Raw genomic sequence first — 14,775 nt, 5'->3', positions numbered from 1 at the left:
AGTCATAATTAGAAGATCAAAAAGCCGGATTGACGATATCGAAAATCATCCTCTATGCCCAATCCATCTGCGCCACATCACCCAAGTCTGTACTACCTTCCTCCTGAGCAGTGGAGCTTGCTCCTCCTGCATAGGAGGCGCGGTGACGGCATCAAAGTATTCCTGCACCATCTCTTCGCCATGAGAAGTCTAACTATTATAATTCGGCATGAACCCTTATTCATATACAAGTTAATATTTACCTCGTCTAGTGTTTCAAGAATTTTATTTTTGCACTCATGACACGGACACTTAATCTTCTCACTGTCCATATATGCATATTGAGAGTTGGCCCATTCTAGAAATGTAGTACACAATCCTCAAATTCAAGCGTAAGACCTACCATCCTTAGCAGGTTCTTCTCATATATTCTTTTCTTTAACTGTCTTAACATGATGATTCCTAACATACATATACATTAATTATTATTATAGACATGCATTTTAATCGATAAAAGTAGAAAAAATGTAATATGTTAATAAGTACTACATGTATTTTAATTGACCAAAAAGGATTACCTGATCAAAATAGCTTCAAATATCAATAAAATTTTGAGAGAGATTGAGGAGACAGAGAGAGATAAAGAGAGTGAGTATAAGAATGCAAGAGAAATAATGAGAATAAATAAAATGAAAGTTACATATATATAAAATATTTGGAACAGGCATTGGAATGGTATTTGGAACTCCGAAAATAGCCGTTGCACCACATTTAGGAATGAATGTTAGAACACTTTTGGGAATGGCAAAGTAGTCGTTAAGATTTAGCTGCTGCAATGTAGTTGAAACGGGTATTGTAATATAACTTTTTTCTATCTATTAAGAGAGTTTCAAATTGTAACTCATGGTAGAACGGTACTTGAAACATATATTATTTTCCACAAATATTATATTTAGGAACGAGTACTGTAATTCAAGTATTCCTAAGTATTTAAACCGTCTCAAATTGTACCTTATTTAAGAATGAAATTTTCAATTGTCACATATTTCAATGGACTTTGGACTGCATTTTGAACGGTACGCCTCTGCAACCTGATTCGGTTTCTCAATAGTTCCAATGACCTTTTCAACTAGGAGCGTTCTTTCGACACATCATTTATTCTGTTCAAAATTCCACTTTTTTTTTTTCTTTAGTGAACGAGGGGGCGCAGGTTAGAATTTTTTAAATGAAAAAAACGGAGATAACTAACAGATGGATGGGAGATTGGCTGTGAGTGGGGTGTCAAAATATTCTCCGTCGGATGGAATTTACAACTGTGGTAGGCTTGCGTCAAGAGTTGGTCAGACGGTAAAGATATGGGAGGAGAGAAAAACTAGATCTAGATATATACGTACTTGTACACAAATATATACATATATATTAAAATAATATATAATTGTCTATATATTAAAATAATATATTTTTATTTTCTATAAAAACATGATTAAATCTCAGCCACATATTCAGATCAGATTAAAAAATATGCGCCGTTGATTCAGAAAGAGCATTTTGTTATTACACAACAAGACTTATGTTCAAATACACCAAGAACAGTGCACTTTTTTAAAAATTATAGGGAGTTATGCGATATTTTTTTTACAAGAAGATTTATTTAAATATTTTAGACATCACATCAGAGTAATACAAAATTTATCCTTTTCTAACTATCTTTTAAAAAATTAATCAAAATAAGATGTTAATTACAACTAGTTGCTAAAAAAGTGTGGATGTAGTTGTAAAGCACATAAAAGAAGTGCCGACTCATCTAAGGCCATAAAATGCAGATCTGAAATTCCAATGAAAAAGAGTGAAATCAACTTTTCACAAGTGAAAAACTACCAAAAAGTTATATTAAAAAGTATTACAATGCAATATGCTGTTGTGATCTAATTACATGTCAAAGAAATTTACTTGAAAAGTGCTTAGATATATATTAAATTGATCTTAAAATTATTAAAGTTTAAGTTAATAATAATTACTTTATTTCACAAGAGCAATACTCATTCATCACAATCTTAAATTTCATGCCTCATAAATATATCATCATCATGTCTTCTATCACTTTATGGTAGGTGAAAATATTGTTGAGCATGAAAATTTTATTTCTTTTAGTGAAAATTACAGCGATTTCTTTTTAAATTTTTTATAATTAAAAATATCCCATCATTATTTAAAAAAATTACTAATATTCAAAATAGAAGTCATGTGATTATACATTGTTCATTATTATCTTTGTCGAGTAAATTAAGTGTCAGCATCCTTAGATATGTTTGTGGGGTTTTGTTTAGTTTATGGTACTTGAAAACACTGATTTTTTTTTTTTTGTGTCTCAATTTTTTTCTTTGCCTCCTATTTTTGTATTTTTTAAATTATTCTCAACATTTTTTTCTCTCTCTCTCTCAACTTTCACTTTTCTTTTTCTTCCGCGACTCTTCTCAATATCTTCACACAACTTTTATCTTTTTACTATTTTGTATTTATATAACTAATATTTATATCTAAAAAGTAACAATTATATTATTTAAGTTTTAAATTAGTTGAACACAAATTTTGGTGTGCCACACATACTAATTAATAGTGATTAGTGTCAATGTATTTTTATGTAGTCAAATTTATTACATCATTTAATATATTCGAATTTAAAACGGATTCAATGCATTTTGATGCAAGCAAAAAGTTCCTCGTTCGGGACTTGAGACATTTGGACTGAATTTTTTACACTTCTTGAAACGCGGGCCTACAAAAAAATACGTTAGTATTGAAAGAAACGGTACAAGCCCGGGACGTAAAATGAGCAACAGAAGCAATAAATAAAATATTAGACCGACGCGAAAATTATTTAAGTGGTGAGTTCATCGATTACTTAAAAGAGAATGGAATTCTCTCTAAAAGGACTCCTCTTGGAACGCCACAACTTAACAACATGGCTGAAAGGAAGAATGGAACCATGTTGGACATGGTCCGATCCATGATATATTTTACTAAATTGCCCTTATCCTTCTGGGTTTACGCTCTTGATACGGCGGTCAAGTTGCTCAACATGGCGCCATGCGATATCATATGAGATATGGCATGGTAACCATGTGCCCTACAAAGACTTAAGAGTGTGGGGTAGCCCCGCATACGTCAAGAAGCTAGTGGTAGACAAATTGGAGTCAAGGTCTAGTCTGTGCAGATTTGTCAGATATCTGAAAGAAACTACATGATACTATTTCTATGATACGTCCGAGTAAAAGGTTTTTCTCACGAGAAACAAAGTGTTCTTGGAAAGGGTTTTTCTTGCGGATAACCGACAAAGTGAGGTACTGCTTCCAGAGTCAAGTGAAGCACCTCAGCAGAATAATGCGACGCCATCTGTACTTATGTTTTCCACTGATAGTGTTTCGGTCCTCCGTAGGTCAACCAAAGTATCCCAACCATCTGATAGGTATGGATTCTTGGTCCTGACTAGCCAATTAGATGATGATCCAAGGATATATGGAGAAGCGATGTCAGACATCAACTCGGATAAGTGGCTTAAGACCATGAGATCCGAAATGGACTCGATGGGTTGAAACAAGGCCTAGACCCTCATAGACTTACCCAAAGATGTTAACCCTGTTGGGTGCAAATGGGTCTACAATCATAAGCTAGGAGCTGACGGGGAGGTTACTACCTTCAAAGCCAGGCTCGTGGCGAAAGGATATACTCAACGACCTGGGGTTGACTTTGAGAAAACCTACTCACCCATAGCCATGGCATTCGGATACTGTTTGCTATAGCAGCATGGTATGACTATGAAATATGGCAGATGGACGTAAAAACGACCTTCCTTAACGGCTTCATTAAGGAAAGGATCTACATGAATCAGCTGGAGGGTTTCACTTATGTTGGAGAAAAGCAGAAGGTTTGTCGTCTCCAAAGGTCCATCTATGGCCTCAAATAAGCTTCCCGAAGCTAAAATATGCATTTTGATGAAGTTATACGGGGTTATGATTTCATCAAAAATGAGTTTGATCATTGTATATACAAGAAGATCCGCAGGAGCTTAGTTGCGTGTCTTATGCTTTATGTGGACGAAATCTTGCTCATTTAGAAATTATGTCAAGATGTTGGGAGATATTAAAGCTTGGTTGTCCACTCAATTTTCCATGAAGGATATGAGTGAGGCTTCCTACATCCTTCGCATCAAGATCTACAGGGATAGATCTAGAAGGATGTTGGGATTAACCGAATCCTCGTACATTGAGAAGTCGAAGAGATTCAAGATGGAAAACTCAAAGCGAGGATTCCTTCCGATGAGGCATGGAATTAAGTTGTCAAAGAAGAAGTCACCCAAGACTGATGAGGAACTTAAGCAGATGTCGAACATCCTTTATGCTTCAGCCGTAGGCAGCATTCAGTATGTTATCTAGTGCACTAGGCCCGATGTCGCGTACGCTTTGAGCGTGGCTAGCAGATATCAGGCGTGTGTTGGGGAGGCACACTGGAGTGCGGCCAAGACCATACTCAAGTATCTGAAAAGAACTAAGGATATGTTCTTGATCTACGGTAGTGGAGAGTTAATAATGGAAGGCTACAGCAATGCTACCTTCCAGTTGGACCATGACGATGCCAAGTCTCAATTGGGTTTTGTACTAAAGCTGAATAGTGGTTGGAAGAGTTCCAAGAAAGCTACCACAACAGATTCCACCACAGAAGCTGAATACATAGCAACTTCGAAAGCAGCTAAAGAAGTAGTTTTGATAAAAAATTATATCCAACAGTTGGATATAGTACCTAACATTGCTAAGCCGGTGGTTATCTTTTGCGATACTAATGGGATGATAGCTCAAGCAAAGAAACTGAGATCTCATCATCACTCCAAAGACATTCTTAGACGCTACCATTTGCTTAGAGAAAAGGTGAGCATAGGTGACGTTTGGATGGATCGAGTCAGCTCAGCAGAAAATATAGCAGATCCACTTACTAAACCAATGTCACAAATTGCTCATACTCAACATCTTCATAAGATGGGTAGATGACCAGAAAATCAATTAGAGTGGCCTGGATGTAATCTATTTTGACAATTCCCGATATTATGTAATATAATTTAGTAAATAAAATGAGTATTCACTATTGGTCTCTTTCTTTATTGTGCTCATTCTTTATATTCATATTTACTCTAACATCACAAATAAAGCCCACAGACCATTTAGACAACTATGCAGTTGGAACGCGCATTAGATGTCGGTCATAAAATCAACTGCCAATGGGTTGGGTCTAAAACGTTCCAAGTTGAGGACCTCGAGATTGGATATAGAGTGTCCTACGGAGACTTGCACTAAGAGTTGCATTCATTTGATGAGTGTTGCATTTCATCGATGACAGACGTGGAACGTCTATGCGATCTTAGTGGGTTGATTGGCTAGGTGTTGAATCGATTGAGCTGACTTGTGGGGATCATCATATGAAAGCCTTGGAAGCTTGGTCAGTATGACTTGAATCCCCGACTCCAATAGTACGGGAGTAGTTCTCAGACTTGAGAAACCACGGCAGTCACGTGCATACGATTACTGCATCTTGGATCTGACGAGAGGTGATTATATCACAAACATGATCATTATAAGTCTTTTCCAGTGCAGTCGTGTATGTAGCAAGGACGTTGAGTTTCAAGAAGAGGTTCCTACGTTGGACAATTAAGCGTAATGCGGGCTCAAATATTAAAGCATAGGCGCATAGTCTAGGATGGGAACCGACACTAAATTTCATGCCCTACACTAAGGTTCGGGAGACGGTAGACGAAAGGACCATACCTGTATGGAATCAGGAGCCTAAATGTTCACACGGGCAATCACCTTGTCTCTAGTGCCATAGATCGTTAGTAGATGGCCACCCATGGTAGCGGGCTTGATCAAGAATGATTAATTAAATTAAATTTAATTAATCAAAAATATTGGGCACTAGCCTAAAGAGTCACACACAAATCACTGAGGAAGAACAAGAAATTACTTTGGAATTAATCCCACAAGGTGTAAATAATTAGATTACTCATACATGAAGATACATTGGATGGATAGCCCAAAACTAAATTAATTGGATTAATTTAATTTGGACTTGTCTTTATTAATTAATTATTGGATTTATTAATTAACAAGAGGCATTTTAGGTTTGTGTATTTAATTGGATTATATACCTATTGGGTTTAATTAGTTGAATTTTATTAAAATTCATTGGGCCTTGAATTTATTTTATATAAATTCGGCCCACTAGCAAATTGATGGAGGGAGAGTTGATCAAAAAATTGTATTTTTGAAAATTGCAAACTTTGGCATAGTTAGAACCCTCTCTGTATAGCATGACTGGATCATACCATATAGACGGAATGGTTACCTTACAAATGCATGGAATGTATCTAGACACATTCCTACTTATCTGTACAAGGTATATATACGAAATAATTACACAACACACAAAATTCTCTCCCTCTCCTACACTCTTAGTCGCCTTCCCCTTTCTCACTAGGTGAGCCTTTGGACTTGATCTCTTCTAGCAAAGAAATCAATGTCTTGTTCATTCCAGTGTGGTGCGGACTTTCTTTGGAGGGTTGCTAATTTGAAACTTTGGGTGAATAACTCAACGCAAATAGACAGTTGGAAGTTTGAATTTTCAAGAATTAATTTTGGTTTTTGCAAAATTTATGTTTCTCCTCTCGTATCTCAACCACAGCCTTGTATGAACATTCTATTCTTCTTTTTTCATACTACATCGAACGCCTAGGAATACAGAGCATACACCCTTTGGTACGATCGTTTATTTTTCCGCTATTATTTTCATCTATTGCTTCCGCTTGCATGTTCTCGAGCCGTTTCCGCTTGTCGCTTTCATGAGCTGCAGAAGATTGGTGTCAGTCCACCATATATGCAGCTTTAAAGGGCAAAAAAAATTGCAACCTTAGTATTGTGGCAACCATGCAGCTTCATTTGGGATGCTATGGGATTGGATGGAAATAACTGCTTAAATCTATTGACCTGTTGTAGTGGAAGTTGAATACAAGGATAGTTGGGGATTCTTGTTTCAGTGTTTGGAAAAATATATTGGGAGGCTTCACTTATGACAAACCTTGGACTTGTACGACATGCAGACAAAAGGTTTGACACGGATGTTTTTGTAATGTTTTACAAACTATAGGGAGGTAATTGTAGTGTTTCAGAAATTAGGGAAAATGTTGGTGTAATGTTTTTAAGTTACATGGATGTTTTTGTGATGATGGGGTTTTGACACTTGCAGATATGAATCCATTTTCAATCCAAATTATTTGCAGTTTTATTTTATTCAAATAATTTACTCGACCAATTTTTAATACTTCTCCGGTTTTATTTTATCATTTATGAAACCCCATAGTGTAATACTTGATGGTATTCTTTAACAAGAAAAATGGGCTTAGTTTCTAAAATTTTGTATTTACAAAATCAATTATAAGATTATAAATATTCCACTATAAAAAAATTGATTTTTCATCCACTATATATAAAAGATCACGACTTAATTAAAATCGTTAAATCAATGCTATTAACCTCAGTCGAACGAAACTAATACGAAAAATTAAATCTTTACCATAATTAATTAATATTTATCATATTTTTCAGTTATCATTAGTCATACTTACATAAACAAAGCCAAATGGTCGTTGCAGATCATGATTAATTTATATTCAATATGAGTTTTTTTTTTAATAATAGTAATTAACTACAGTAAAAACTCATATATTTTCTGGCGTCACTTTTTATAAAAGTCAAGTTATTCTAAAATTAATTTTATATAAAAGCAATTATGTAACCACAATTTCAAACCAGACCTTAAAAGCTTAACATTAATTTGAATTGTTATTAAAAGCTAGGCTTAAAATTGGCAATGCCATTTAATTTTAAAATGGGGCGAATAGCGATTTATCCCTTGTGATATTGAAAATAAGCATATTACCCCCTATAAAAAAAAATATATAGCAATTTATTCCCCCTCTTTATACAGGGAAGTAAATTGCTTCATTTTAAAAATCATAGGGGGGTAAATTGTTGTATTTTAAAAAATACAGGGAGGTAAATCGCTATTTATTTTTCATAAAAAAGTATTTTACTAATTTGCAATATCATAAGAGGGTTGCTTGCATTTTTTCCTTTTACGATATGGTCTTATGGATTAGGTTTGCTGCCCCCTATTGCCCTTCAATTATAGGGTTTTTTAATGGTGCATTACTATATATCCACCTTCATCCTCTCTCTCTCTCTAGGTCTTGAATGGACCTGCCCAAATAATACATTTGATCTGTACAAAAATTACCAGACAAAAAATATTTTAGTTATGTGTTCAATTATCATAAAATTTCAAATTATTGTTGTGACCATTAATAGTATTTTAACAACTTATCACCATATCAATTAATGATATAATAATGATACATTATAATTATTCAGTAACTATTATTAAAGTAGACGAACAATTAATGTTCATTGAATCTTTTAATCCGAATTAAATACGGATTATATGTTAATAATTGTGAATTAAAAGACATCATATATTAAGTTGCATTCGATTTATGTGATCTAATTAATTCAAGTACACTTCTGCATAAATTATTCAATTGTTTGATAGTACAATATGAGTGATTTGAGATACTAATAAACGTTTTTATTATGACCTCATGATTATGAAATTTCAGATTCACTACCTTTTCATTGATTTTTAAATATGACTTTCTTGTATTGAGATCTTTACATTACCAAATATCAATAGGAGAGGAAAGAAAATTGAAGTTGTTTATTTTATTATTAACATTTGTCCCAAAAACTAAGAAAGTAGAGATGACGCCTGTTTGGGAAGACTACGTCGGCGTCCTATATGTCGTTCAAGGTCCATATAGTTAATATACTGTCGTCAAAAATTAAGATCTAACTACATGGAAATCAACACACATGTCACGATACATAGAAAGCAAAAATGACACGCTACGGATCCGTCAGAGGAACTGCGTTTGCTTCTTAGTTGCATCAAGTGTACCTCTAAGTCTCTAACTAACCTATTAAATGTCGCCAAAAATCAAATTTTAATTATATGGGAATCAACACATTTAGTCCTACCAAACACCTCGACAATAATTCGAGATTATATTCGATTTTAACCGTTGGTCCATAATAATTGGTAAATAATAATAATAATAATAAATTAAAGCTGTGACCATTAGTTTTCAATTTATTATTAGATGAATGTCAAGTATCAATGTAAATATGAATTTTCATTTTCACATTAAAGATTTCCATTTATAGTTTGGCCTTCATTTATTACCAAAGCCAAAACTTGACCTGTGACAGTTGCAATGAAGTCTCATTTACTTCACCTAAGTGCACTAAATAAAGGTGTGGAAATATACGGTCAGAAGCAGCACAAAACCGCCAAAAACAAACAAACAAAATTGTTTACATCAATGTCCAATTTTTTAAAAATAAATCAATAAAATAATTATTTTCTTTTTAGGGTTTGTGACCAAACTCTTAAAACACATAATCCCATTTTCAGCAAATTTACCTTTTTCATGGAGAAACTTTATACACTTTACATATATTTCAGGGTTATATACGTTCTTGTGCTTCCATCCCCTCTACTATATTGAGGCAGCCTCTATCCCCCTATACTAAAAAATGGAAAAAAATACAAGCAACTTCCTTATGATATCGTAAATGAACAAATTATCCCCTTATTAAAAAATAAATAGCGATTTACCTTCCTATATTTTTAAAAGACAACAATTTATACCCTTATGATTTTTTAAATGAAGCAATTTACCTCAATATATAAGGAGGTAAACTGTTTCGTTTTAAAAAGTATAGAGGGTAAATTGTTATATTTATTTTATAGGAGGGTAATATGCTTATTTTCAATATAACAGGGGGGTAAATTGCTATTCACCCCTAAAAAATGTAATGCTTCCTTCTTTTGCATTAATTATTTCGACAAAATTATCCCTTATGTCATGTATATCAATTTTTATGTTATTTTCAAGGGATGATATTCTTATACAGGTGACAATATACCTCTTTATATTTATTAGCGTGTGAAAATATGCAAGATAATTTTGTTAGAAAATATTTGTTAATTTAACGTGCAATAAGTCCGTAATAAATCAATCGAAAAAAGATATAGATTTTTATTCAATTTCTTTTGCTAATATCAGAGAATTCGGCGATTTTTTACTAACGGATGGGTCTATTTGTTAAACAAAAATAGAACGTCATTAGTACTAGATGTAATTTTTTAAATCACGGGAGGTATACGTGTAATTATACGAAATCTTTAGGAGAGGATGGTATAATTTTACCTATTTTCAATGTAACTTTTAGTATTTTGTACTTTAAATCGATAAATTATTTTCTAATAAGAAGAAAGTATTTTTAATCAAAATGTAGAGAACAATAATTATAACCCTAGGATTCAAATAAAAGTTAAAAGTGCTAAATTAGTATAGTAAGTAGATACATATAGCAAATACTAAACATAAATATATATATATATATATATATTTTGCTTATTCGAATAAAAAAAGAAGTAATTTTGTGAAAAATAATGGATAATTGTATCTTCATAACACATAAAGAAAATGACCAAATTTGTTTAACCAAAATTTGAACACTTTTTGAGGAAAAAAATGACTAACCATATTTAAATATCAAACTAATTCTCAATAATTGTGATGTGTATGTCACATGCAAATTAATTAAATTATCTGCACGTCACATGTAATTTTTTATTCAAATTGACTGGAAAAAAGATAAAAAATTATCAAAATTTCAAGCTATAGAACTAAATTATAAAAACTAATTCGTTTATGACAAAAAATGCCACCCTACTGTATTATAGGACTAAAATTGTCATTTCCCCCTCAATTCAAGAAAGAGTTAGGGTTGAAAAATAACTCAAACTACTTGATACTTGATTGAAAGCGATCAATAAAAGCTCATCTAGATTCGATTTACTAAAGTTAGTAAATCGAACTTGAACATTTTTTATTGTTCGATAAGCTTTCATGCTCAACGGTTTCCAAGTGGATTCAGGAAGAAAACATTATTGTACGTTATTCTTTATTTCAATAGTGCAATTTCAAAAAGAAAAGGGTCGATGTAATTGAGGCTTGTACGCACATTAGATTTTCTAAATCAATTGATCCTACTGTATCTAGATCAGGGTTCCTGTTTAAGAAAGCTGTGTTAGCTTTCTATTGGCTCCCATCTTACTTAACGGGGCCCTTAGTTGAATACCGATCAAAATTGTGTGAAAATTTTTCACTTTTCCAATAGAGACTTATTAGTTATGTTAAATACCCCGAAAAGTCCTCATTTACCCCGGCAGGCAAGCTCCGCAGCGAAAGGAATGAAATCCGTCTATCTCAATCAGTTGAATTAATGAAAAGGGTCGTGAAAGGTGATCAAATCAGTTTACCTTCTAAGAAGCGTTATGCTTAACACATGCAAGCAAAAATCGAATACCATCTTACTTAACGGGGCCCTTAGTTGAATACCGATCAAAATTGTGTGAAAATTTTTCACTTTTCCAATAGAGACTTATTAGTTATGTTAAATACCCCTTTTTGGTCACTAAATACTTTTCGAGAGATCTCCTCCAAATCACTGGTATGGCCATCGAAATCTCCATCTTTTTGCATAAAAGGCGATATTAATCGTTCACACTCGCAGATCAGCTTCCAGGTCTGCTTTGGGCTATGGTCATTGATGGGATAACAATTGTACTAGCACTAACTATTCTGCTCATTTTTATGAATCTATTGAAGTAGCCTTCGCTCGAACCTACGGTTAGTGAGAAGGGTATTATAGGTCTCTAAACTCACCGACCTCTAAGCTGTGGGGGTTTGGGAAGTTGTCAAAGCTCCCCAATATTCAACCTAGGCTCTATAAGAAAATATTTAGGGAAGGCCCGGTCCTTCTTTACTACTTGAGAAGAAAGACCCCCTCCTTTTCGATCTTGTATTGAGAAGATCTGGGCAGTACTCGTAATGCACGCTTTTCTCTCTCGGGCTAGGTTCCGAGCTCTTTTTGATCGAGAAAGAGGGATCCTCTAAAAAGGAATTTCTTCTGTATCGAGAATCGTCGAAATAAGCAAGAATACTATTTCTACGGAAAATGCCATTGATGGGAATTTCAATTGAGATACCTGAAGGGGGCATTAGTTCGTTCTCGCGTTCTTGAATCGATTGGAGTGGAATGATGAATCTATTTCTTCGCCTCTTTGAGAATAAATCAGAATTCTGGTAGAGAATGGTCGGATCTATGAGATTACAAAGACCAGTATATATAATTCGACTAAGGTCTAAATAATCAGGAATCCTATCTTCTTTTTTACCCACGAAGTAAAGAATTTTTGTCTCGACTGATCATTCGTTCCTGAGAGGTTAGAAGTGGATCTTCTCTTGATAGAACGAGACTGCGCACTCATATTTAAACTCGTTTTTATTAGTGTAAAATTAATAAAATATACTTAACAATATTAAATTAATCGAGTTTGATTTATATTTGATTCAATTAAAGTTTATTTGAACTTGATTAAATTAATAATCAAATCAAATTTAAAAATAATTTTTTAAATTCGATAATAATTTAAATAAATTTGAGCAATTATATACTCGATTCTAGTCGAATCATTTACAAGTCTAGTTGGCAGAGTTGAAGTTGACCCGTGTTTTACCTTTCCCGAGCTTCTAATCCGATGACCTTAACCTATGTATGGTTTTATTTTGATTATCAATTTTAGATTTTAATAGAAAATATGTGTTTTGAAGGTTTGTATGCATTTTGTAGCGACCTAAATAGTCAAAATTAAGAGAAATTCACTTTTGATCGTTTAAGCAATGTTTTTAAAATTCGGATCGATCATTAAATCGAAAAATTTAGTGGGTTACGAGTCATTGGTTCAACTGTTGGTCCAACTGTGATCGAATTGGTGACGTAATATATATATATGTCATAAATAATTATAAAATATATAAAAATTAATTTTAAATATTAAATAATATAAATATACTTAGAAATTTTGTCTTTTAAGTATTTTTCTCTTTGCAGTTAATATTTTCAATAATATATGCCTATAATTAAATAACATAAAATAAAGATATAATAGCCTAATACAATAAATGTAGCATAAAAGTACAAGAAATTCAAATAATAAAAGTCAAGTCATATCCAAAATACAAATTTTAAAACATCAAAAAGTTAATAACATCCAACACCAATGACTTAACACACTAATTGTTCTAATTATCCAAACCATAAAAAGATAATCCAATCAACATCGCGGTTGGACCGGCGGGTCGAACGGTTCTCTTAAAAGATACAATTTTTACTCTCTATTAGGTTTTGCCTCTTGTCCTGCCCACTTTGTTACCCCAGTCAGCGGTTCGAGCGGTCCAACCAGACGATCCGAGTTGGGTTTTAAATTACTGCCTTTAAGTTAGTCACTAAATCACTTTTGATTCTTCATATTCCGACCTCATTAATTTGGTTCCTAAATTTTAGTAAAAATTAAAATGATGAAAGTCTAATCGCTAATTAACAAACAAGGGTCCTCTATTAGTTTAGGTGGTTAACTAACGGTAATGACTAACTTTGATTATTTAAAAAAATAGGATCATACTTCGTCTGAGAATGCGAAATCACAATTCCCTCAAAAGAAATTTCACAATCGCACTTACATCCCTCCAAAAATTATGCATTTATACTTGACTCTCTTTCATTAGAGTTTGGATGAAAATATCAACAAGAGAATAAATATAATATATATATGGAGTGTAATTAATGTTATTATATTTTTTTCTCATAAGTATAAAATTATTATATGAGAATACTAAATAAGGAATAAAGGGTCAGGTCAATCGGTAAATTTTCGAAAGCGGTGTATGTGTAATTTTAAAATTTATTTGAGACAAGTATAATGTCGTATTTTTAAATATCATCTAAATATAATTAATTTAAAAATAAATAGGGATGAAAATTAATAAAATTTGAAAGATAAAAAATACCAAAAATAATTTAGTAACTATTTTTGAGGATCAAAATAGAAATTATCCCAAAATGAAACCAAGAAAGGGCTATAAATGTTACCGTCTTTCCCAAGCCATCGTAGTTTTCGTGTGGCAGTAAAATTGGACTTTAGCTGGTAAATTGTCGCCCCTTTTTAACCTCTGAGAGAGAGAGAGAGAGAGATGCTATTGCAATTTGCAAGTGACTTCTGCTGTGTCATATCATGTTAGTGACCTTTTTTACTGCATCCCATTAAAACTTCTCAACTTTTACATATATTTATATATGATGGGATAGATTTATATATATATATATATATATATTGGATAATTGTACGGTGGTCCTACAATTAATTTAATATAATTATATACTAAATTTATATATTTAAAAAATTATATCCAATATCCATCATCATTATTTTTTATACAATAAATAAATTTTTCGATTAATCAAAACTTATTAAAGTTGCTGATATTAATGAAAAGATAAAGATCGTAGTTATCCTCAATTGATTAATTACTGATATATTATAGCGTGTGAATATATATCAGAGTAGTTTGGTTAGAAAAATATTTATTTAACTTGCAATAAGTGATAAATCAATTGAAATTAAATATAAATTTTTATTTAATTTTTTTACTAGTATCAACAAATTTATAATTTTTAAGTAATTAAAAGATCCATTTCTTACACGAGAAAGCAAATGTCATTCTATTAA

This window comes from Sesamum indicum, linkage group LG15 (assembly GCF_000512975.1).
Source record: "Sesamum indicum cultivar Zhongzhi No. 13 linkage group LG15, S_indicum_v1.0, whole genome shotgun sequence".
Classification (NCBI taxonomy): domain Eukaryota; kingdom Viridiplantae; phylum Streptophyta; class Magnoliopsida; order Lamiales; family Pedaliaceae; genus Sesamum; species Sesamum indicum.
The sequence above is the reverse complement of the archived record's forward strand: the minus strand, read 5'-3'. Positions refer to the sequence as shown.